The sequence below is a fragment of the Protopterus annectens genome, chromosome 5.part0 (genome assembly GCF_019279795.1).
Source record: "Protopterus annectens isolate FY-2018-M chromosome 5.part0, PAN1.0, whole genome shotgun sequence".
NCBI classification, from domain to species: domain Eukaryota; kingdom Metazoa; phylum Chordata; order Ceratodontiformes; family Protopteridae; genus Protopterus; species Protopterus annectens.
In genome coordinates this window covers 1,401,033,452-1,401,060,584 of record NC_056735.1, presented here as the reverse complement: position 1 = coordinate 1,401,060,584, position 27,133 = coordinate 1,401,033,452, and the positions used below count along the sequence as shown (strand labels likewise).

Sequence of the window (27,133 nt, the reverse complement as noted above, 5' to 3'; positions counted from 1 at the left end):
ATGTGGACATAGAAGGAAAGATAACAAGGAATTGTTGAGAGAGAAGGAATATCCTTTTCCTTACATCCGACGCATGCTACAGTTGCACTTAACATGCTTATCTTTTTTCCGATTTTGGAGCATAATCATGGTGCTCTATGCACTGCAATGGGATTACATTACTGTGGAGTTCATGTGGCAAAGTATATCAGTAAAGTTACTAAGATTTAAAAAAAAACCCAGCTCAGCAGATACTGCATCCAACATGTTTAATCTTTAGAAAATCATAATTCCTAAATTCAGCATTTCTGCACTTTAGAGAAAATGACCAATTGAGCAGCAAAACAACCAGCCAGTGTCCAAAGCACTTTATTATTCTCTCTCTGACATCTCAGCACAAAACTTTCAAGGAGTAAAACATTTCTAAAAAGTACTTACCTTATATATACACACTGATTAACCATTTATCACCTAATTAAACACTTCATTAAACATTTCAATAAAATCATCAAATAAAAAATCTCCAATTACAATCTAAGTTTAATCCATAATGGTCTCTGACATTAAAATGAAATTAAATGTTGTAATATTAATAAGAAAGAAAAGATTTATTTTGTCGTGACTTACAGCTCTTTTAGTCCGAAATTAGTGGACATGGTGAATTTTTATTGCGGTTATGTGACCTCCCTGAAGGATTTTTCTCAATGGGTGAATGGTGTGCCTAAAATATTGTATAGGAAGGGAAGAAGTATCAGAAACTTTGTAGTGAAGGGAAAATTTGTTACCCCCCATTAATTTTACAGGAGCCCCTATTGATATGGAACTAGACCTTGTGAGAAATGTAAAGCATGCAAATATATAGTTAAGAGCATTACCAAAATAAATGGTGTGATTTTTAATGTCAGATACCATTGTGGATGTGATACAGAGGGCATTACTTATGCCCTAAAATGTCCTTGTCATAAGTTTTATGTGGGAGAGAGTAAGAGGCCCTTAAAGTGAGGCTAATGGAGCACATTAGAGATATTGTTAGGAATAAAAAGAAGAGTTCCATAGCTGAACATTTTAATAATGTACATGGAGGGGAATCCGCAGGTTTAAAAGGTACTGTACTAGAAAAATAAATGATGTACGGTGTGAGAATGTGGATATTAAAAACAAGTTATTATATAAGGAATCTGTATATATTTTAAAGTGTGATACCCTAGTTCCGAAAGGGTTAAACTTAGAATGTAATTGGAGATTTTTTATTTGATGATTTTATTGAAATGTTTAATGAAGTGTTTAATTAGGTGTTAAATGGTTAATTGGTGTGTATGTATGTATATATATATATATATATAGAGCAGGTATTTTTTAGAACTGCTTTGCTCCTTCAAGGCTTTGTGCTGAGATTTCAGAGAGAGAATAATAAACCACTTTGGACACTGACTGGTTATTTTGCTGCTTAATTGATTCTAGTTTGGTGGTATACTAGTGTGTTGGTGGTTTTGTTGGATATTTATGGCCAATGATCCAAATATAAACCTGTCTCATGTATTTTGAGAATCCATGATGTATAATACACAAAGGTCTTTGGATGGTTTCCTCATACAGTCTAGTGAGTGATCTAATCAGCATATTGGTATACATGTTTCTGTGGAAAGAGATTTCTAGACCTTGGGACAAATGGGAAGAGGACTGGAATAAATGCTGCAATAATCCATTTGCTACTGTGGATCACAGGTTTGCCTGTTCACTTACAACATAAAATAAGGTACTGTTTGACCAACTTGAGAAATTAATGTGGAAAGAAATTGCTGTGTTTTTGAACATCTAAAGTTTGTATAAATATATTGAACTTGATATTACCGCAAGGGGACTAAGGGCATATAAAGACCCTTCTACGCCTTTTTGACCTCAATAATGAGGTAGATAACAGTTCCATAAATGGTGGGTAGTGGCAGCCCACAGATGTACCATCAAGTGGGTTACTATATTGCTGGAAAGAGATAAGGTGAAGCAGCAGGAAGAGAAAAATCAAATTAAATCGATGTGTTCTACCCCATCTTCAGGTCCAAATATAGAGTATTTGGATACATTCTTAATGGATATCAATGTTAAATTTAAATCATAAGAAAGGGATATTGTGGAGAGAAAGAAAGATAAACTGTTTAGAGATACCCGTGATTATGACAATGGTAGGGCCTTCCTAGCAAGAACCAACCAGAAGTGGCCTCGCAGTCATGTGAGGTTTGAGGAAGAAGGAGGGAATGGCCAGCGTCAGCTGAATTCATCATGTTTGGCATCAGAAGACATGTACTCATCTATGGAAGATGAGAATGAAGGAAAGCATGATTACCCTCTATTCTTGTGGGCTCAACAGGAGGAACAGTTTCACCAGACCTTTTGTAATGGTCCAAACAATCAATGAGAGGCAACTTGGGGGAGGAAATGCCAACGGGAATCTACAGCCCTGCAACAGAAGGATTTTCTACTACAACAGTACTGTAAAAGAGGTAAATGGTGATTTCTTGCCTCTAATTGACTGACTCTTATATTGCGAACCTGTCTGGACATAATTTTAGTGACTGTGAATATGCAGTTCTTAACTGTAGCCTGAAATTCATACCTACAGTTTTGCCACAACTGCACGAAATAAAATGTGACAATTTATAGATTGGTGAGGAAGCTGTATTTGAAGAGTTCACATAATAATAATGGTAATGTGAGTTATGATAGTAATGTAAATGTCTCTACTGGTGAAAGTTTTTATTCATGTCAGTCTGATGGAGAATTTCATGCATTTTGTCTAGTAGATGCAAGTCATATTGAGTATAAAAGTGGGTTTGTACCACCTTTCAGTCATAAAGCGGTGCAGCACTTTTTTCCATGCTGAATTTTGCTGTTGAAAGAGGAATTTTGGAATTGAATTTACATTTACAAAAGAATGATATATGTTAAAATTTGACTAAAAATGAATGGAAGTCATTATTGTCATTAAGTACAAGGCGATGCTTGATATTTAAACCTGCAGATAACGACAATACATTGGTAATTATTTACCATATACGGTATTTTAATATATGTACTGAACATTTAAGTGATAATAATGTATACAATAGAGTAGAATTTTCAATATATCTAACAGCTATACAGGAATATATGATTTAATATCAAAAGGCTTAAGGTTAGGCTATTTCTCATATGAGGATGTAAAGTAAAAAATTTAATGTGGAGGGATGTAAAATTGTACATTTTAGTGTTTGCCAAAAATACACAAGGCTTTGAGTAACCCCCAGGATTATCCTATGGTCTTGGGTAAGGGATATTTTTTACAGAAGATGGGACAGTTTCTTCACTTTTACTTGTTATCTAGGGTACAGCTATATAAATGATGTTTTTGATTTTTTTAATAAAATCAGTGAGATTCAATGGAACCAAAACAAGTATTGGATTATTCCAGATGTAAAGAGCTTGTATACTAGTATCCACCATAATTCTTGGATTGAGGCTGTGAGGTTTTTTAGGTAACAGTCCAGTGTCAGAGAACATTATAGATCTGGTCTATTTTTGTTTAAAAAAAGAATTTTATTGAATTTAATGGGATATTGTACCATCATACGCAGGAAACAGTGATGGGGGCAGCATTTGCCCCCTCTTATGCAAACCTAAGTATGGGCCTATTTGTGGTTGAGTACATATACAAGTCTAAATTTTTTCAACAACATGTAATAAAATATTGTAGGTTTATTGACAATTTGATCTTTTTATGTGAAGGAGGTGAAAATGACATAAAGAAATTTATAGGGGAGTTACAATACAACAGATTTCATTTAGAATTTGATGGATTAAAAATGGGTAAAAAAGTTTCTTTTTTAGATATGGTGGTGGATATTTCTGATGGAAAGAATAATAGAACATCAGTACATAGAACATTTGAAGGTGGAACACAATATTTACTGGCACAGAGTTGCCATCCACTGCATATCTTGCAAGTTATACTATATGGAGAATTTACACGTTTGTATAGGTTGGTTAATAATGATATAGATTTTACAGTAGAAATGAAGAAAACTGTCAATATGTTTAGATATAGAGAATATAGTAGTGAGTTGCTGGAAAAATGTTGCAAAAAGTTTATTAGGGAATATATAAATAAGGAAGGAAGAAGGTATAGAGATAATAAAACTATATGTAATATTAATAAAAAAGAGGACACTTATTTTGTTACAAGTTATAGTTGTTTTAGTCCAAAATTAGTGTACATGGTGAAATTTTATTGGGGTTATGTGACCTTCCTGAAGGATTTTTCTCAGTAGGAGAATGGTGTGCTTAAAATATCGTATAGGAAGGGAAGAAGTATCAGGGACTTTATAGTACAGGGAAAATTTGTTACCCTCCATTAATTTTACAGGAGCCCCTATTGATATGGAACTAGACCTTGTGGGAAATGTAAAGTATGAAAATATAGGGTTAAGAGCATTACCAAAATAAATGGTGTGATTTTTAATGTGAGATACCATTATGGGTGTGATAAAGAGGGCATTACTTATGTAATAAGTTTTATGTGGGAGAGAGTAAGAGGCCCTTAAAGTTAGGCTAATAGAGCACATTAGAAATATTGTTAGGAATAAAAAGGAGAGTTCCATAGCTGAACATTGTAATAATGTACATGGGTGGGAATCTGCAGGTTTAAAAGGTACTGTACTAGAAAAATAAATGATGTACGGTGTGAGAATGTGGATATTAAAAACAAGTTATTATATAAGGAATCTGTATATATTTTAAAGTATGATACTCTAGTTCTGAAAGGTTTAAACTTAGAATGTAATTGGAGACTTTTTTTATTTGATGATTTTATTGAAATCCCAACAACGAAATCCACAGGTGGTGTGACCAATAAGAATCAAAGTCCAAAAAGTAAAAACAGGTTTATTCCATGCAAAAGTAAAATATGGTTAAGCACTTTCATCAGACATGACTTCATCAGAACCATGAGTTTAAAATGGCCAAACATTTAAATATCTAAAATTCAATGATCACACGATGACATAAAAATGGGTTTAAAGGAGTATTACCCCAATTTATACACTCATAGCTTTTCTCTTAAGAACTGGAATGATAGAGTTACTGTCATTTATCCCCAGCTCAGATGTTTTATTTAGTCTCAATTGCCATCTGAGCTCATTCTCCTTAATTTTCTTTTCCCCAAAACCTCCCTTTACATTTTTCATAATTCTTTCTAAAATGCCAAATTTAAAGTTAAAATAATTTCCTTGGCAAGTTCTATTGTTATGTCTAAACAATGCATTATTGTAATCACAATTCTTGACTGCATAGAGATGCTCATAGATATGTTTCCATAAATTTCTAGTAGTTTTCCCCACATAAAAGTAATTACATGTCTCCCACACAGCAATGTATACAATACCAGGTGTGCCACAGTTCCCAGAACTCAGAAAAATTCTTCTAGGGGGATCGTCTACAATACTGCTGTTTAAATGGATGTATTTACAGTAGTTACACATACCACATTTTTAGTTCCACCCTTAAAGTTGTTAATGCGAACATACCTTTTAATTGGGTGTTTTAGTAATTTTTTTAAACTGTTAGCAGTTTTGAAAACAAATCTCAGTCTTTCCCCTAATACTGCAAACATTTCTGTATTACTTCTAAAAATAGTCCATTTTTTTGTAAAATGTCTTTAAAAGTATCACTTTTACTATCAAATGTGATAAACATAGCATGGAGGAAGTTTTCATGAGCATTATTTGTGTGCACCACTATCCCTTCACTAGAACTCAATAGGGGAACATATTTTAAACCCCACTCCTGCAAAATATTTTCTCCCATTTCTAAAAGAAATTTCTCCAGGTATCCCCTCTCTGAAAACATACTGATTAAATTCTGAAGTTCAAGTTTGAATGTTCTTAAGTTAGAGCAGATTCTGGCAGCTCTTACCATTTGGCCTTTTACATTATTTCTTTTGATATGGGGGGTGTGGACTACTATAATCAAGATAACTATTTGAGAACATTGGTTTCCTGTACACTTTAGAACCAAACATACCCTTCGCCTTGATTTTGAAGATGGTTACATCTAAATAATAGACAGAGTCTTCCCAATGTGTGCGTGCAAACCAAAAAAATGAATTCACATTATTAATATAATGGACAAAATCATCTCTCTTGCTATCTTTCTTTTTCCATAAAATAAAGATATAGTCCAAAAATCTAAGATAGATGTACCAACAATGGTCATAACCTTTGGAAAAAAATGTATCTCTTCTCCCAAGCATACATGACCAAGTTTGCATGGGTAGGTGTGCAATTAGTGTCCATTGCCACCCCTTTCACTTGTTTAAAAAATTCATCTCCAAAGACTATATAGTTATTCGTTAAAATAATCTCCATGCTGTTTACCATGAAATTAGATAAACTGGGTTTAAGGGTGGTAAGTTCTACCAGTGCCTCCCTGAACAGTTCCAGTCCTTCGTCATGTGGTATCAATGAAAAAAGGTCAACAACACACCATCATTATAAAACTCTTGTATAATTTTGGTCAGAAAGTCCCATGAATCCTTTAACACATATTCCACAATACAAAACAAGAACAAAAATAAATACAATAATTTTTAGGATAATTCCATTGGCAACAGAATTTGAATGACAAGGTGAATAGAGTGGGTTGGAAAAAGAAAGTGAACAACCACTAAGGGAATTAGAAAAGGATTGGAGGATTATCAGCACATTTGAAGGGAAAAATGATGAGTTATGAAGGTTATAACATCTTTAATTACACTAATATCAACCTTACCCCCAACACATTTTTCCCTCTTTAGGGAGGGTTTGAAATTTATTCCTTCCAGAAATAATGACTTAGCTGACACACGTACTGAATTGAAATTGTTCTTTAGGAAACTGAACTTACAATTTTTATATAAAGGCAGCAGTGGGCAGAATAATGAAAGTATCAGGAGGAAAAGTACTTTTAATCCACCCCTTAATTTCAAATTATGAGAAAATTTGTACTAATGACATTTATTAACAACTGTAACATTCTAATAAAAAGTTTTATACTATTAGTAGGGAGGAGGCAGTCCTCCTATGTGAATTGAGACAGAATGATGAGATTTGGGTTTTGAAACCAGATAAAGGGGGGGATGGTGATTGCAAATAAGGTTGACTATGACCAGGACATGTGGAATATTTTATGATACCGAGAGATATGAGACAGTTTCTCTGAATGCAGTTACAATAGCACAAAGGAAAGTACAACTTTATCTGGAAGATTCTCTGTACCAAAGAATAATAAATGAAGCGACCTACAATTACATCTTAAATGATCATCTGACTATTACCATGGTATTTGGTATTCTGAAAACACACAGAGATATATATATTAACCTCCCTATAGGGTGATAGTGGCAGATAAGAACAGCATTACCCACTCCTTAGCTGTGTTTATTGAGAAGTTAGTACAACAAAATTTAAAACCTGTGGAATATGTGTTCATAGGTTCATAGGTGTGTACTAGGCTAATGGTCCTGGAGCCTTTACAAAGCTAGTCATAGGATTACCCTGACATAGTGCCACCCGACCTTAGTTCCCAGTGTCTCTGTCAAGTAGAGCCACTGGAGTTATCCCCAGGTTGAATTTTCTGTTTCCTATCCACTCATCAAGATTTCTCTTGAAAAGGGTCAGACAGGTGCTCTGCTTGACATGTATGAGAAGTCTATTCCATAGCATGGGGAGTCTCTGGATTATGAACCTGTCCCTTCAGCATGTTCTGTTAATTGTGATAATGAGGTTGAGGTCTCTGTGTTCTACTCAGGTAATCTTGATACAGACCTGCTGTTGTCCAGGCCTGGTAGTTTTGTTTGTTGAGTTTCCTGTATTTCTGGCAGCCATCTTCTACTGATAGTGTGCTGTCTTCATTATTATTGAGAATAACAGGGTTTCTTGACCTTCTCTAGCATGAAGGATTGGTGTAACAGTAGGGGCTAGTAGGACTGAGTAATAATTCATGCTTCTCGATTCTTCCATCCTTTCTGGTTTATAAACCCTGTGTCTGTAAGGGGCTGTGCTTGTATTTACCAGGCTGTGGAATTGGTGATTCATCACTGGGACTAAGCAGAAATTCCTTAAGATTTCAAGAGCAGAATAAGTTATTTTTTACACTTATTTCATTGAATTGCACTTCTTTAACTCTTATAATTGTACTATACAGCTAATCTACTACATTTAGTACTGTTATAAAGCTTTTTTACTGTTTCACTGCATTTATGTACTGTTTTACACTGTTTTAACTGTATTTTTCATTGGTAGATACTGTTTCATTAATTGCAATTTTACTGAATTACTTAAATGTAAACTGCTTTTTCATACTGAGAGTTGTATTTTCTGTTTGTGAGTGCTCTATCTGTGCATTTGTGCTTTTTTGTGATGTTTCTGTGTTCTAGTCCAGTATCATATAACTAATTTGTTTGCAGTTAAAAGCATTCTCTAGAGTCTCCTTGCTCCTTTATCTGTTTAAAACTTTAATTTAGTGGCTACAGCTAGTAGCTGTAATAGTTTCCCACCCACTGTCCCTATTGGTGTCTTGTTCTTATACTTGTTGGTTTTGCAGTTGTTGGCCCATATTGTAAATTTGATCTGGGACACTTCTCCCAGTCTAGTGTCATTAGCTCATTCTACTTAATACAGAGAGAACATTTGAGAAGGCCAACCTACTTAGGCCCTTAACGTTGAATTATCTTCTGTTCCTGCTTTCTCCTTTTTTTTCCACTTTACTAAAAAAAAAAAAAAAAAAAAAAAATTATATGCTTGCTTCCTGCCTTTCCTATAACTAGTCTAGTTCAAATACACATTTGTTGTATCGAGGACTGTTTGTTAGCTCCTGAGCACCCAAGCCTTTCTGTGTTGGAGGGAAGCCTTCTAGCTTATCAGTGAGAGTGGTAAGCACTAAGTAGCCTATTAACCACATAAGAAGTGGTTTCTGCCCAGAAATTGTAGCTGTTGGCCATTTGGGTAGTTTTTCCATCTTGCTCAACTTTCTGATTTAATAGCCCACATTTGCGCTTGTTTCCCCTTTCCTGTAACTAGTCTAGTCCAGATACAGATTTAGAGTTAAAGGATTTGTCAGACTTTCGTGGGGCTTTCTGACCAAAATTAAGCAGGAGTTTTATAATGATGGTGTGTGTTTTTCAACAATAAATGTTGTTGACCTTTTTTCATCTATACCACATGATGAAGGACTGGAACTGTTCAGGAAGGCATTGGTAGAACTTACCACCCTTAAACCCAGTTTATCTAATCTCATGGTAGAAAGCATGGAGATCATTTTAAAGAATAACTATATGGTCTTTGGGGATGAATTTTTTAAACAAGTGAAAGAGGTGGCAATGGGTGCTAATTGCGCATCTACATATGCAAGCCTGATCATGTACACTTGGGGGAAGAGATACATTTTTTTCCAAAAGTTATGACCATTGTTGGTACGTCTATCTTAGATTTTTGGATGATATCTTTATTTTATGGAAAAAGAAAGATAGTAAGAGAGATGATTTGTCTATTATATTAATAATTTGAATTCATTTTTGAAGTTTACACACACATATTGGGAAGACTCTGTAGATTATTTAGATGTAACAATCTTCAAAATCAAGACGGAGGGTATATTTGGTTCTAAAGTGTACAGGAAACCAATGTTCTCAAATAGTTATCTTTTTTTTTCAAAAAACATTTTTATTTTGTTTTCATTATAAACATATGCAAATGTACATATAACAAATAAAATAAAACAATAACAAAACTATTTACAATATTTACATTCATCCATGATAAACAATAATTTCATCCATGAGAAGTTATCAGTATTTATTCAAAAGGTTTTCCACTTTTTGCACTGCTATTTTTTATGAGTAATGTTATGAGTTCTATAACAAATGGCTTGTAGTTCTTTTTTACAAACAAGCTTTTGCTAAATTATTAAATTATTTAAACATCAAATCTTGTTTACTTTTCCAGTTCAAAGTAATAACTTTTCTGGGAATTGCAAGAATTTACCAGAGTAACTGAATCTGAGATTTAGGTATTACATTAGGTATAGGAACATTGAATAGGATTAGTGAGTTAGAAACATGACAGTTATCAGACCATAAAGCCTTTACAAAATATCTGAAATCTTTCTAGTATTGAACATTTCTACATTCAATGAACATGTGAACCCAGTTGGTCTCTAGTAATTCATCACATTTCCAGCATTTACTTTCACTGTTTTTGAGTATAAGATTTATTTTATGTGGAGTATAGAAACTCCTATTCATAAATTTCCATGTATACAATCTAATATAATAAAAATGAGGTACCATACGTAGATTTCACTAACTGTTTTTTGGATTCATCTGATATTTGTTCTCCATTAATCTTTACATAGTAATTCCAAAAATCTGAGTCAAACTTTAGAGTGTCTTCTCTTAGTATCTTATAGATAGGTGAGATACTTCATTTTTGATCATCTGTCTTTTCAAAACACCTAATAAAAAGCTGGATCAAACTAGGTATAGATTCAGTCTCTAGGTTGATTGATACTCTCATTTTGTTTTCTATAAACTGCTGTAATGAGTGTCTAAACAACCGTCTTGACTATTATCAGAACTACATAGAAGAGTGTTTAGTGGTTTAATACTCTTATTTTCAATAAACTGATGCCAGAATATCAAGTTATTTTCCTTTAATTTTTGCATAGCATTGATGTTGAAAGAATCTAGACAATCAGGAGAGTACGCTATAGGGAATATAAGAAATAGGAATTTTTAATGCTGTAATTACAATCAATGATATTTTTAAAGTTATTAAATATTTGATTAATGCCATAATAAAAATGATCAAACTTATTAAATAAACAAAATTCACATAAAAGCCAATGAACTCTACTTATTCCATCTTGTTCCTTAAATTGATTTTCTATAGTTCTGAAATCAGTTATATGAATCTCATATATTATTTTTCAGCCAGATATATAGGTAGGTGAGATCCAATGTAATATTACATTAATTATAACTGATTTGGAATGAAGATGTAAGCTAGGGAATGCTATCCCATTACTGTTCCAAGCTCTAATGTGCAATTTATATGCAATCCTAGGTTTTAAGGGGAACCATAAAAATTTAAGTAGCATGAAATCTAATTTTTTAGATAAGTTTTTGGGAGGGGGTATCAATGACTGTATATAAAACAAACTTTTAGGTAAAATTATCATTTTAATTAAAGAGAGCCTATCTTCGATTGTGAAGAACATTTTATTTCATCTTTTGATTATTCACTAATGGTGGTTATTAAATTATTGTAGTTTAGTTTAACAGACTCTTTCCATGTACTCTTTATACTGACACCCAGATATTCTAATACGTCATTCTCCCAATTAAACGGGCTATTCTCTCTTAGGTTTTTGTTGATCTTTTTGTTAATTAGTAATGTTTTGGATTTATTATGATTAAATTTAAGCCCTGAAATTCTTTCAAACTTGCTTAAGGTATTTATAACATCATGCAAAAACCATCAATATCACCTAACGTTAACAACATATCATCAGTAAATAATTGTATCTTAGGACAATAGTCATTATTAACTTGAAAGCCTTTCATATTTTACTTGTTTCTGATATATGTAGAAAAAGGTTCCATTGAAAGAGCAAACAATAATGGTGACAAAGGACAACCTTGTCTAGTTCCCTTGAGGATTTCTAGTGGTGAGGATAGACATGATCCGATTTTCACATAAGCTTTTGCCCCACTATAAATTTTCATTAATAAGTTGACAAAATCTGAGGAGAATTCAAAACCAATCAGAAGTCTTGGTAGATAAGACCAACTAATAGAATCAAAAGCTTTTTCTATGTCTAGGCTGATAACAATTAGTTGTTTTGTGTATTTGCATGCTATGTCTATTAGTGATAGTAATTTAATAATGTTGTCTTGCACTTTTCTATGAAGAATGAACCCTGTCTGATAATTATGCATTAGATTAGGTAGTATTTTCTTTATCCTATAAGCTAATATTGTCATGAAAATGTTATAATCAGTGTTTAGTAACGAAATTGGCCTATATGAATCACAAGATCTGGGGTCCTTACCTTGTTTTAAAAGGGGGGAGATAATTGAATATTTCCATGATTGTGGTGATATACATTTTTGCTTAACCATAGTAAAGGCACTCATCATTTTCTTTATTATAGATTCAGGAAAAAATCTTATATAGTTCAGGAATTATTCCATCCAGTCCTGGAGCTTTATTATCTTTTATTTTTTTTATTTGCTCTTTCACTTCTGTTAGTGCTATTTGTTTATTTAATATGTTATTTTGTTGCATTGACACCTTAGTAGTTATATTTTCTTGAATAAAAGTATTTATTACATTATCTGTCTCCAGAAGTGGTGTGTGATTATTTATATCTTTATAGTAGTTTTTGAACACTTCTAATATGCCCATTAAGTTAGATGTACTCTTAACAGGTTCCTATTACATGAACAAACTTTTCAAAGTTCAAATGTCATATGGTCGACACCATATGATTGAACTTTGAAAAGTTCGAAGGTTAAATGTAATGGCGCCGTATGGTGCAGAATGGGAGAATTTTCCTTTTCTGCACTGAAGTGCGATCTCGGAGTTGGTATATGTTAAATAAAAAATCAGAATTCAATACACAGGAGGTTCAGATTCAAAAGTTTACTAGTGTACACCAGGAGGCAAAAAACCATACAAGTACAGAATTTTGTCTGACATGATACAGGAAATACAGAATATTTTATAGTGTTTGCATTCAAGTTATGCCCACCTTACTGACGTGGTTAGTCACAAGGCATCTACATCACTTTTACTAACAGTATTCTATTCATCTAATAATGCTGATGCAGTACATCTAAAAAAAACTTTTCCTTTAGATACAATACGGCCTTGCTATCCAGCTGGTCAGTCATAATGTCTTTCTGTAAAGTTACTTCTTAAAGGTCTCATATCAGTTCGAATACAATAGCAGATTCAGTCTTTAAATTCACCTCTTTGTTCACTGTTTCACTTTCCCACCAGCTGTGTTTTTATCTTACAAGGGCAAGTTACTACATCAGGAAAGGAAGATTTAATTATTTACAAGGACAAGTTATCTTATCAGGAAGGAGCGGAAGATTTACACATTTAATTTCCTGACCCAGCAGATAATCACTTATGAAAAACATAAACATCAATCTTGCTGAGCTGGCAGCTGCCAGGGTCAGGGGTCAAAGCACACTGCAGTTTCAGAAGCTACTTGCATTTACACATGAATTTATCCCTTCTGTTATATGATTAATAGAATAAAATTCATTATAAACTACCTTGCTTTTAAGCTAGCATTTCACGTATATTTAAATACATATTTTTCTAACATTTCCCCCCCCATTAATACTTTTTATTTTATTTTGAAATATGCATAGTGTCATTTCATCTCCTAGCCTTTCCCACTCAGGATTTTTAGCTAGGTGAGTCATTTAATCTATACTTCAGAAAAAGCGTCATCTGAAATCAATCTTTCAATTTCAATATCTTGGTGGAAAGTTTCAGTAACAGATACATCAACAAAATCTTTGATTAATCTTTTCATGCAGGGAATTCCACAGCAAACACATGCTCCTATTAGGAGTATACCCACACAAATAGCAATTAGAATGTTCATTAGGATGGAACCCCACCCCCCAAACAGATTCTGGAAAAAGTCCGTCAGTGGGTTTGGGTCTGGTTCAGTCATGGCTGATACTTGCTGAATTACCTCTAGGTGATTATTTATCTCATGGCGATTGTCAGGGATAAAAGCACAGCATTCTTCTTTGATAAGCGCACACGTACCACCTCTCGCCGCTAGGGTGAAGTCAAGAGCCGTCCGATTTTGTAGCACAACAGTTCTCATTGCATTCAGTTCATCAGTCACCAATTCTAGCGTGGAAAAAGTTGCATTACTCATTACTTTGAGAAGTTTCTACAACTTCCTCAGCTCCCAGATCGATTTGACTGCTCCATAGGCTGGTAGTATTCCTGCCCAGGATATAACACTGTCACCCAAGTCCATATGAGTCAATTCACTTTTGTCTTTTACTGAATTATGGTCTTTACAACCAGCTTCGATCTTCCCAACTGGATTCACAGGTTTCTTAACTGGACCTTCGGATTTTTGAGCTGTTTCCCTTATGTTTCGTATCTTACCCAAAGGTAATTCTGCAGTATATCTTATTGCTGGAACCAGATAACCCAAAAAACAACTGCCGGACCAATTCTCAGGTAACCATTTATATGCCTTTTTCCCACAAATAAAATAACAGTTTTCTACTTTAGTACTAATACGCATTAGCCCTGCATGAAACATTTTTTGATCTATAACTGACAATTGTTTAAACAAAACTGGATTTTTTTGAATGTCACTCATAGTCGTTTTCAATGAGTTTAAATATGAGTCATAATTAGTATTGCAAAAAGTATTGCCATTACCATTCTTAATATAACATTGGTAAGATATGGTTATATTGCAATTGCTCCAGCCCACCTGGAGGGTGTCATTTTTATAGAAACATACAACTCCTTTTTGTGTGACAGGTAAAAATAAAGCTATTTTGTCCTGTGATCTCACAGTTCCTGTGTCGAAAAGTAAATTCTCCCAAGTCTCATTTATCCCCAAAGGGACAGTGGACATTATCAGTCCTCCATATGCTGTTGGTATAGCTGTACAAACCCAGCAATTTGAAATCTTAATAGTCTCTGCATACACACGTTTCATGGCCAGGTACGTGTTAAAATTTGGATGCCAGTTTACAGACGTTTCATCACGCCTTCCCACTTTCACTTGTGTGGTTGCATGTAGGATGAACCACAGCAAGAGAAAAATTGTCACAATTACAGTTAATAAATGTACACACAACAAAATGATTATGCAACATCTCTGGGGTTGATCTAAACTTCTATTCGCTTTGTTTTTGGCTATCTCGGTCTGGTTGTGTATCAGTCTCAACGTTTTTATCAAGTTGAAAGTTCTTTACCGGTTTACAATGCATCAAATGAACCCAGGACATCCTCTCAGCTACTCTAACTGCAGTAGGCATTGCCAACAGAACCTGGTATGGACCTTCCCACTTTGGACTCGCCCAGTTTTTCCTTTTCGTCACTTTCAGCCAAACCCAACTTCCAGGGCCCACGACTGTTTCCACCGGTCTGGTCTGTTCCTTATCTGAAAAAGAGTTAAACTGCAAAACAGATTTATTCCTTAACAATTTCTTCATATATTCTCCTAACGAACTGTCAACCTCCTGCTCTGCAGGCATGAGAGCTTTCCACTGAGGCACATAATATGCTCTCCCAAAAACCATTTCAAAGGGAGTCAAACCCTTTGCATTTGGAACCGTTCTCATACTTAGCAGTGCTAAAGGCAGACAGTATATCCAATTCTTTTGGGTCTCCTCTACTAGCTTCCTAAGTTTACTTTTTAGGGTACCATTGTACCTTTCCACCAGTCCTGCTGACTGTGGGTGGTAGGCACAATGGTTCTTTAAGGAGATACCAAAAAATCTCCCAAGCTGGTGGATTGTCTGGTTCACAAATGTGTGCCGTTGTCACTATAAATCCTTTCCGGAATGCCAAATCTAGGGATTACTTCTTTTATCAGGGCTTTCGCCACTGTTGCTGCATCCGGGTTTTTGGTTGGAAAAGCTTCTACCCATTTAGAAAACATGTCTATAATAACTAAACAAAACTTTTTCCCTTCACATTTATTTAATTCTATGAAATCCATACAAATAGTATGGAACGGGTATGGTGGTATAGGAAAACTTCCTTGCTTGGTTTTAAATGCTCCTTGTGCATGATGCTTGTTACAAGTATGACAAGCTGCACAACATTTTTTTGTGTAGTTTATGTATCCATATGTTTGGAATATTCGATTTACTAACTGTACCATCCCCCCTGTTGAGACATGGCTCTACCCATGGCTCAACAAAGCTGCATATCTAAATAAATTAGACAGCAATATAGGTTTTTTCTCTTTGGAAATGTACACTTCATTCCCAAGAATTGCACCTCGTTTTACCCATTTTTGTTTTTCTGCTTTTGTAGTAAGCATCTGCATTGTTTTTAACATGTATAAATCTAAAATCTCAGAGGGTTGTAATTCCTCATTCAAAAATAAAGTTTCTGAGTCTGAGGCTGCTTGCTTTGCAGCCGCATCAGCTCGTGCATTGCCTTTCGAAATCCTATCCTGCTGTTTTGTATGAGCTACACATTTACAAATAGCTACTTTGGTAGGTAACTTAATAGATTCTAATAACTCCAAAATAAATTGCGCATGATTAATAGGTTTTCCACTGGATGTTATCATTCCTCTATTTTTCCATTGTTGTGCAAATACATGTACTGTAGAAAAAGCATACTGACTATCAGTATATATGTTCACACACTTGTTTTTTGCTAAAGTACATGCTCTCGTTAAAGCTATCAGTTCAGCTGCTTGTGCAGATAAGTTGTGTGGTAAGGATTGAGCTTCTAAAACTTCTGTTGCGGTTCTAAATCATTTAACAAAGTATGTGGGTCTGGCACCGTAGGTGCTCTAGGTATTACTGCATTATTTACAGCTTGTAAATCTTGTACCATCCGCCATTCCCCGTTTGCTTTTTTAACAGGAAATAGGGGTGTATTACATGGTGAATCAGGAGATTCTACCAGTATTCCTTCTTTGAGTAATGCTGCTATTATAGGCTTAATTCCTATTTCTGCATCCTTTCTCAAAGGGTATTGTCTTTTCTGTGGTCTAAAAGCTGACTTTGGGTTAATTGTAACTGGTCCTGCTGTTCGAATAAGTCCTACATCTGACTTGCCTGTTGACCAAAGAGTTGCTGGAATTTCACATAAGGCCTTTTCTTCTTCTTCTAATAAAAATGCTAATCAGCTGTCCTCGCTAGATTGCAAGTGTACAGCTGGATGTGTCTGTGTCAACCAATTCAGTTTTTGTTTTTGTATCCCTTGTTCTGACAGTTCTAAATCAGTCTGTTTCTCCCATCTTGTTACTTTTTCTCCTAAGTCTGCCCATTTGACACTTTTGTTCTTTGTCAAGCTGACATGTGGCAACCAATTTGATCTATACAATGCAAGGAATTCTTGAGGTAATGAACAGCTAACTGCACTGTTCCCCTCTGTATCCCAGTACAAAGTACGCAAAACCAATCTAGTTGCACGATTTCTAAACAGTTCTTGCTCATACTCTCTATCAGGTCCTGGTGTGGTACAGTAATATAGAGTACAGTGTAACAAATGCTGTCGATCAGTGTCAAGGGAGGGGGCTTTACTGATGGCTACATTCATCAATTCCTCGGTTACTGCCCCTGGACCAGTTGTGACTAGGTCCTGGCTGTACCAGTAAAAAGTTTCACCCTCCGATCGCACTACAAAGGTATCCATTTGTCTCTGTGCCTCCATACCTTGTACAGTTGGAACTACTGCTATGCCAAATATCTGCATAAGGTCTCTGCCCAATAGGTTTACTGGACACTTTGCAGAAACAACTATTTTACTTCTCTGGGTCATACCTGAAACAGGGTCAGTTATTGCTATATCATGGGAGAGTGGCTCCCTGTATAGCTGTCCGTTTGCTGCTTTCACTAGTATATAATCAGGTGATTCGGACTGTTCTAGTAACTTGGAGGGGTGTATCAAAGTCCGTGACGCTCCTGAGTCACACAGGAATTTGACTTCCCTTCCCTCCACCAGAAGTGTCACTTCCGGTTTTGTATCTGCTAGGTAGAGCTCCAGGCTCAACAATGCTAAATCTAAAATTTCATTTCCATTTTCGTCTAAGTCAATTTGTACTTCCTCTACTCCTTCTACTACATTGGCATTTGTCTTTTCTATTCTAGCTGTTACTGGTGATTCCTGACTTTCATATGATGTATCCTCACTATCATATAGTCAGTCTTCATCCCTTTTATCTTCTGTCGTTGCTTTCTTATTTTGTTTACAGTCCCTAGCTAGATGCCCTTTCTTTCCGCACGTGAAGCATTCACCTCTCTTTTTCCTCTCTTCAAAATCTTCTGATCGTTTGTCAGACTGTTTGTTTCCCTGGGCATTCTTCTTGCCCTTTTTACCTGACTGTAATACAAATACTTCAGCTCCGTCTTCAGCAGTGAAGACTTGTGCCTTCTTTTTCTTTTTACTATTAAAATGTCTCTCAGCATGTCTAGCGTATTCGAGTAAGGCTTGTAGCCTCCCTGTTCGATGATCTATCATATGCTTCGTAATGAAGCTACTAATAGGTGCAATGCACCTTTTCAAAAATGCATTTTTTAATTGTTGTTCATACGGGGAATCATTCGTTTGGTTCTCAGGAACCGACATACCGCTATGATTATAAAAACATTTTAATAATCTAGCATAGTATCCATCTATTGTCTCATTTTCCTGTTGTATGCATTGATTAATGCAAGTCCAGTCTGCTCTAGGTTTCCATTTCTCAGAGATTCAGTCTGTCAGACCATTCACTCTGTTGTCTAATTCTGCGTCACTATGTGGGAGTGGCCTAAGTTCTGCATTACGAGGATTCCAGGTGCCACAAATCATGTGCCAATCTGGACCTATAATTTGTCTTACTACTTTTTCTACTTCTTCCCCATTCAAGTGGTAACTTAACCTCACGCCTTGTAAATCTTCTAAAAATTTCGTAAAATTAACTTTCGGATGGGGAATTCCCTCAGTAGCCTTCCGGATATCTTCCGGTGTCCATGGTCTGTATACTAAGAGTGTTGGATCCTGCCCTTCCTGTCCTGCCTGAGGATTTGGAACTTCTATAAGTGGGCATATTTCTTCCTCACTCTCATCCTGTAGTTTTCTCTCTATTTGGTATGATTCTGTGTCCCTATGTGTTTTATGTGTTCGGGACCTAGTCTCAATAGGATCTCTAACAAATGGTTGTGGTCTTACTGAAACTTCAGGATAACGTGGAGGCGGACCAGCCTGTCCACTCGCTTCATATCCTGAAAAGGGTAAGGGAGGGGGTAAGGGAGGAGGAGCTGTAGCTATTACCAAGTTATTATCCTCTTTGTCTAAAAATAATGTTTTTGAATTTTTAAGCTTCTGTTCCCTACGATTTGCTTCCTCAATCCACCTGTGTGCTTGAGGTATGCCTAATTGGCGTTGCTTTTTTGCCTGACCTCCTGCATCAGATTTAAGCTGTTTAAGGAGTTTAACTAGTGTAAGTTTATCTAGTTTACCATCAAATTCATATTTGTTAACCCATTTCGTATAATACCTAACATTAACAGCACGCTGTAATTGCATGTATTTTGCATCTTCGGTTAGGGGCGGATCTCGCGAGGTTTTAGTGCACCGATTACCCATGTCAAAGAAAATGTTATGTAACCCTTTTTTATCACGTGATGTCAATTTCTTAGTTCCTGTTTACAGTTTATCTAGAATAACTGTCTACCTTATTGTGTTACCCTGATCTATGACAAAATATACAGTACTTCCTTTTGTCCCTGATCTGCAAAAACAAATCTTGACAACAATATACTGTAACCTAGTCCCTGATCTAAAACAGAAAAAAGGCAAATTCTTCCTACCTGAGCCTCCTGGTTTTGAAAATGTTCAAATTCCGCTCTTCGGCCACAGATCAGAAAGTGGCCAGCATCTTTACACGACAATTCAGTCGGAGGTCTTTTCACTCAAGAAGAACCATTTTGGTAACTTCTCCTGCGCAGTATTCGACCACCGATACACTCTGATCTGCAGCTTACCAAGGGAATTCCGGCTCGAAATGACCAAACTGTTAAATAAAAAATCAGAATTCAATACACAGGAGGTTCATATTCAAAAGTTTACTAGTGTACACCAGGAGGCAAAAAACCATACAAGTACAGAATTTTGTCTGACATGATGCAGGAAGTACAGAATATTTTATAGTGTTTGCATTCACGTTATGCCCACCTTACTGACATGGTTAGTCACAAGGCATCTATATCACTTTTACTAACTGTATTCTATTCATCTAATAATGCTGATGCAGTACATCTAAAAAAAACTTTTCCTTTAGATACAATACGGCCTTGCTATCCAGCTGGTCAGTCATAATGTCTTTCTGTAAAGTTACTTCTTAAAAGTCTCATATCAGTTTGAATACAATAGCAGATTCAGTCTTTAAATTCACCTCTTTGTTCACTGTTTCACTTTCCCACCAGCTGTGTTTTTATCTTACAAGGGCAAGTTACTACATCAGGAAAGGAAGATTTAATTATTTACAAGGACAAGTTATCTTATCAGGAAGGAGCGGAAGATTTACACATTTAATTTCCAGACCCAGCAGATAATCACTTATGAAAAGCATAAACATCAAGCTTGCTGAGCTGACAGCTGCCAAGGTCAGGGGTCAAAACACACTGCAGTTTCAGAAGCTACTTGCATTTACACATGAATTTATCCCTTCTGTTATATGATTATTAGAATAAAATGCATTATAAACTACCTTGCTTTTAAACTAGCATTTCACATATATTTAAATACATATTTTTCTAACAGTATATTTAAGTAGGGGGTGTGGGGGTTCAGGGGGGCTTGCCCCCCTGCTCGGAGCGTTAAGGTAAGTTTTATTTATTTTTTGATATTTTATTATATATTTGAAGTTTCAAACTTCGATCATATGTTGTCGAACATATGGGATTTGAAGTTTTGAAACTCCAAATATATAATATAGACTCACTCTTAACTGAACCATCACTTTTATATTTAATCTTGTTAATACGACCGTGATTGTTTATTTTTTTTTTTTGGATCTTACTGCTATTTTATGTAGATATTTAGGATTTACAGTATAAGATTGTAATTTCTTTTTTTCCAGGTTTATGGCTACCTTATGATTCAGAACTTCTAAGTATGTTTTATTTAACTTAGTAATTTTGTTATGTGCTACTTTATTATTTAGTTTTCCGTCCATTTTTATCTTGTTCTGTTTTTTTTGTAAGTCTAAAAGTTCTTTATCCCACTCTTTCCTTTTTTAACGTACCAAGATTTTATTCTACCTTCTATATAAACTTTAAAGGTGTCCCATAGTATAGTATCAGTCACTTCACCTTATCATTTGTTTCCATAAACATGTTTATTTCTTTCATTATCCATTCCCTAAAGTCTTTTAACTTAGTTATGTAAGCATGAATTCTCTGTAGAACTCTTAAATCATCTGCATGCATAGTTAATGTAAAATCTACAGCATTATGGTCTGAAAGTGCACAAATCATTATAGATACATACATCACTTATTTTTGAGTATATATTATTTGATACAAAGACCTTATCAATGTTTGTTTGTGTAGCAAACCGATATGAATAGTGAGTGTAGAATAAGGAATAATGTTCTCTTAGACCATGTATATCTTTAAGGTTCATCTGGTTTGTAAAGTGGTTTTGAAAGATGTAAAGGGAGGTTTTGAGGAAAATAAAATTGAGGAGAGTGAGCTCAGATGGCAATTTAGACTAAATACAACATCTGACTTGGGGATAAATGACAGTACCTTTATCATGCCAGTTCTTAAGAGAAAAGCTATGTGTGTATAAAATGGGGTAATACCCCTTTAAACCCATTTTTTATGTCATCATGTGATCATTGAATTTTAGACATTTAAATGTTTGATCATTTTAAACTCATGGTTCTGATGAAGTCATGTCTGATGAAAGTGCTGAACCATTTTTTACTTTTGTATAGAATAAACCTGTTTTTATTCTTTGGACTTTGAGCTTTATTGGTCACACCACCGGTGGATTTTGTTGTTGGGAGTTTGGTTTCTTATCCTTTAGCAGCACACTTTGGTTTTCAGATTTTATTGAAATATTTAATGAAGTGTTTAATTAGGTTTTAAATGGTTAATCAGTGTGTATATATAAGGCAGGTGCTTTTTAGAAATGTTTTACTTCTTGAAGGTTTTGTGCCGAGACATCAGATAGAGAATAATAACGTGTTTTGGACACTGCCTATTTGTTTTGCTGCTTTATTGCTTCTAGTTTTGTAGTATACTACTGAAATGACCAATTGACAGTCTTATGAGATTATCCAGTGAAATTGTTTGGGTTATTGGGAGCTATACCTTACAAAATGCTGGAAGCTTATTGGCATGACACTGAATTTTATCTGTTTGTGTCAAAGGTATGCAAAATTAAAGTGGCTATATTTCCTTTGAACGATGTAGATCAGTATGAAACAACTCTTTGATATAAGTTCTTATCTGGCTGCCCCTTGCAGTACAATTTGCATTTTTAAGTTCTGTATTGATTCAGTCTGCACTATACTATGCTGGAGAAGTTATTACTCTGACTGGACCTACTGAATGTATCGGATACAGTCAAAATGCTTATTGTTTCCAGAATTTTATACTTTACTGTCGGTACTGTGGGCAGTTTATAATGAGCAAACTACAAAAGTCTTTGAGCCTCACTGGGTGTGTTTTTCCACAGTGAAATTTGATAAAATAGTTCATCTGTAGAAGCAGGGTGGCTTGCCAGTGCCCATAAAAAATATATATTTCCAGCTTGGAGTACCTTTCACGAGGATGTGAAGTTTTTTCATTGAGATGACATTTGTAACTGTGTTAATTTATGGGCTTACACTCTCTTTAATATAATTCATGCATGCTTATGAGTTCTCACCATTGTCTCTGGTGTCTTCCTACATCCATGGACAAGCTGACTGGGAAAATATTAATTGTCCATACTTCCTGTATGCATATGGTGTGCACATGTGTTTGTGTGCATGTGCATCCCGAGATGTACTAATGTCCCATCCACAATTCTCTAGGGGAAGTTTGGGTAGGGCACTAACTAAATTCCTCTGCTCCTTTCTTAATAAATGATATGAGCTCTTTTATCCAGTTCAGGCAGACTAGATGTCATTTTAACATTTCAGCCAAAGGACAACATCTTTTGCTGCACTGCAGTAACAGTACGAGAACAAAAATGAAGCAAAGCACTTGGTGTGAGAATAGAGTTCACGAACATATTATCAGGCAAGTATGCTGCCCACTGAACCTTAATTTCTACCAAGGGACACTGTGTGGACAGTCCAGTGGAAAAGAGATGGTACACATGATGACATTAAATAAAACTGCAAGCTAGGTAAACTGATTGTTTATTAATTTCATGTGCTGACTGGTAAAGTCCATGTAGAAAACACAGTTTTCAGTTAAGTCCTTAGAAGAAAAGCTCTAAGGTACAGTGCAAACAATTTGGTGCCAGGAGCCTTATTTATTTTTTTCTATGTATGTAGATATATATTTATGCAGTTATATTTATGTATGCATTTATATAGACATTTAATTTGCTGACTGCAATGCATACTTGTGGTATCATAAGGAGTAAAATTTGTTGGCATTGTATAAGCATTTTATACCAATGTGCTGTTAAACTTTTATTGCTAGCACTCTGACACATCAACATGTCATATATTATTTGGCAAGCTTGAATCAGTAGGTAAAAAGGACAACGACCCAACAGATTAACGCACCAAGCACCTGTTGATAGAAACAGAGAACAGAGAAATCTCTGTTCTCTGTTTCGCCTGTTTAAGCTTGAATCAGTGTTTTACCACTATAGTATTTTTTGCTTTTCTATCAGCCAATGATTTGATCCAGAAGCCTTTGTGCTTGGTTAAGAACAAGAGAAAATAGAACAGTGATTCAGAAAGGTGACAGTCCACAAGCACTGAGAGAGATAGAGAGAGGGAGAGATGCTCTAGCTGTTCTGTGTACATAAAGCTGTGCAGACAGTGAAATGTGTTTATTTTAACTTCAGCCTTCCCTGCACAAACTGAGCTGCTCATTAGCATCTGCATTTCAGCCTCAGGTCAGGGAAACAACAAGTCTGTGAGGTAGAGGGCAATGGTACATTGAGAGAAAGAGAATGCTGTATAAGTTAACATATAAGATACTGTATATTCCCAAAGTCCCTCATTAGGTTATTGTTATGGCTATAATCCGCGGTGGTACAGCGGTAGCATTGCTACCTCACAGCAAGAGGTTCTCCTGTTTGATTCTCGGCTGGAGTGCCTTCTGTGTGGAGTCTGCATGTCCTCTCTGCGGTCGAGTGGCCTCCGAAAGACATGCATGAATGGGCGTGCCTTCGCTGAAGGTTGGGCGTTGGGCTGGTCACTCGGCACCATAAAAAAATCAACTGCCAATCATTAGCAGACCGGAGTTCCACTGTGGCAACCCCTAACCAGGAAAAGCTGAAAAGACAAACAACAACAACAGTTGAGAAGAAGTGACACAAGACACCAATGCACAAATTTAAGCAGTTTATTATAAAATTTAAATTTTGTGGTTAACACAGTTGAGAAGAAGTGACACAAGACACCAAGGCACAAGCTTAAGCAGCTTATTGTAAAATAATCAACAAATCAAATAAAAAAATAAAGATATCTTTACTTACAAGCATCAAAAGAATTATCAAGCTCACTGACAGGGGAACTTGCTCTACACAGTGCAGCTATCTGTTCAGTCAACACACTTGCTGACACTGGTAAATGCAAGAACTCAGTCCAAGCTAAAAGTTTGTGTTGATCAAAGCAAGTCAATCAAATTTTAGTACATCTGCATACTTCCTCTTTTGAGTGAACAGTTACCCGTTAGCTGACTACAGACGTGTGATAGCTCCTCTTATTTGACTGTCAGCTGGTAAACATCTTTCAAGTAAAACAAAGTTCAATGCACTAAAGTTCAGTAAGCAGGATTTGCACTTAAAGCATGTGTCTAGCATATTTTATAAATATTTCAAAGGCTATGTGCAAGATGCAGTCCCTTTATACAGCTGCTATTTAATTGTACGCAGGAGTGGGGTTGTCTAGGCAGCTAAAATTCTGGGCAAGCTGTGTGGGCCATTCACAGTTATTCATGAAAGTTGTGTTCAACACCCACACTTAGAATCATGTACTATAATTCAGCATCACCAATGAAACTCAATGATGGATATATGAGCACTGAAAATAATATTGTGAATAAAACATAAAGTTCTTAAATAGGTAGCAATCTACCTGATTGACCTAAAAGTTACAAAAGAAGAGACCTGCATACAGAGAAATTCTGGCAATTCTGTTCCTTCACAAAAAATATTAATATCAATATTAATATTAATATTAATGAAGGTGAGAGACCCATAAATGTGAGCCCCACAACAACAAAAATAAACTACAAATGGCAAAGAATTATAGCAAATTTTAAATCACTATAATGCCATTTTATGCTTTTGGATATAGATGCCGCACTCTGTAGTCTGACCTGTGCATGTATATTATAACTCCAAGATCATTGTTTCTCTGACTAAGGTGAATACTCAGAGGTATTCCAGTCATGGACTTAGTGTATACAACCACAACTGCAATCCTTAAAACTACGAGACTAAAGGGGAATGACAACTATTATATATATATATATATATATATATATATATATATATATATATATATATATATGCTTGTCTTGTGAAAGGAGTGAACAAAGAAGAGTGATCATTTTAGAATGATATTAAAATTATAAAAAACAAAAACAATACAAAAAAAAAGCAGGAACCCAAGACCCCCTGCACCCATACCTCTTGCTAATTGTATACATCAAATCTGAGATCACACAGCAGTGGGTTAAGGGTTAATTCTCAGGTGCTGCTGTAACATAGTCTCACACGGAAAGCCAGCAGGTTGAAAAGCAAGCAAAAAAGAGCATTCACTCTTCTGAACATTTGCTCTTATAGATTGCAACCATATGCATACATATATTTGTGTGTGTGTGTGTGTGTGTGTGTGTGTGTGTGTGTGTGTGTGTGTGTGTGTGTGTGTGTTTGTGAGAAAGTGCAGGTGAATCTACTTAACTATCTAGCTATCTACATGTATGTGTGAGTATGTGCATGTACACACACACACACACACACACACACACACACACACACACACACACACACACACACACACACACATGAGTCTACTTCCCATGGTTGAAAGACTATAAAACCGAAACTGATTTAGCTGAGACGAGAACACCAAAAGTATAATTGCCGAACACTGTATTTTTTCCCAGGGCAAGTAAACACTTGCCGACTATGGGAAAATATTTCCTTTATCGACTGTAGTTAGATCCCAGAGTTGGCATATGTATCTGGGAGTGTGTGAGGGGTGTATCCCCCACCTAGGTAGGTTTCAAATAGTTTGGTTTGTTGTAATGTAATAAGGTATTTGGCATTTTTAGTTTTGGTAGTGTTGTCTCGGCTAAATCAGTTTTGGTTTTATGGTCTTTCAACCATGTGAAGTAGAGCCATATATATATATATATAGGTTCATATAGGTTCATAGGTTCATACTAGGCTATCTGCCCAAGGGCATTTATAAGCCTAGCCCATAGTTATGTGGCTTTCGCCACCCCTTTAGTTTGAATAAAAACTATGCCTATCATTTTTCTGTGCCTCTGTCAAGCAGTGACACTGAAGTAATCCCTGGGGTATATCTGCGATCTCCCATCCATTGGTCAAGATTCCTCTTGAACAAGGCCAGCGAGTATATATATATATATATATATATATATATATATATATATATATATATATATGATTCCCTTCACAAGCTGAAAGTTGACCATAAGATCAAAGTTTTGAAACTTCGAATGTTTTGAATGGAGATCGCTGTACAGCGAGGAATGAGAAATTTACCATTTTCCTCACTGTAGTGCGATCTCAGAGTTGGTATTTTATTTAGCAGGGAGTATGGGGGTGCAGGGGGGCTTACCCTCGATCTTATGGTCTTGATCATTTGCAATTCAAAGTTTTGAAACTTTGAGCTTGTGAAGTAGATTCATATATAGATATATCTATATGCATCTACTTTCAATTGACAAACGTACGATCCACTGAATGGCACAACCACGAGCTCACTAAACCGAAAGCTCACATGCACGGTAACTAACGACGCTGAAAGCTAAATCACCAAAACCCAGTTCAACAATCTACAGTGTACAAAACAATACAACAAAACTCAGCAAATATGCTACACTACCTTATGCAGGGGGGAAGCCCCCCTGCAACCCTATACTTCTGCTACTAATATACACCAACTCTGACATCACACTACAGTGGGGAAAATTCCCTTAGCC

At 35.5% G+C, this 27,133-nt stretch overlaps 1 protein-coding gene across 1 annotated transcript in view; it reads right to left on the bottom strand.

Moving 5' to 3' along the window:
- Positions 1-27,133, bottom strand: part of LOC122801694 (cytidine monophosphate-N-acetylneuraminic acid hydroxylase-like) — a 700,032-nt gene that overhangs the window by 632,100 nt on the left and 40,799 nt on the right. The gene's annotated exons all lie outside the window — the stretch shown is intronic.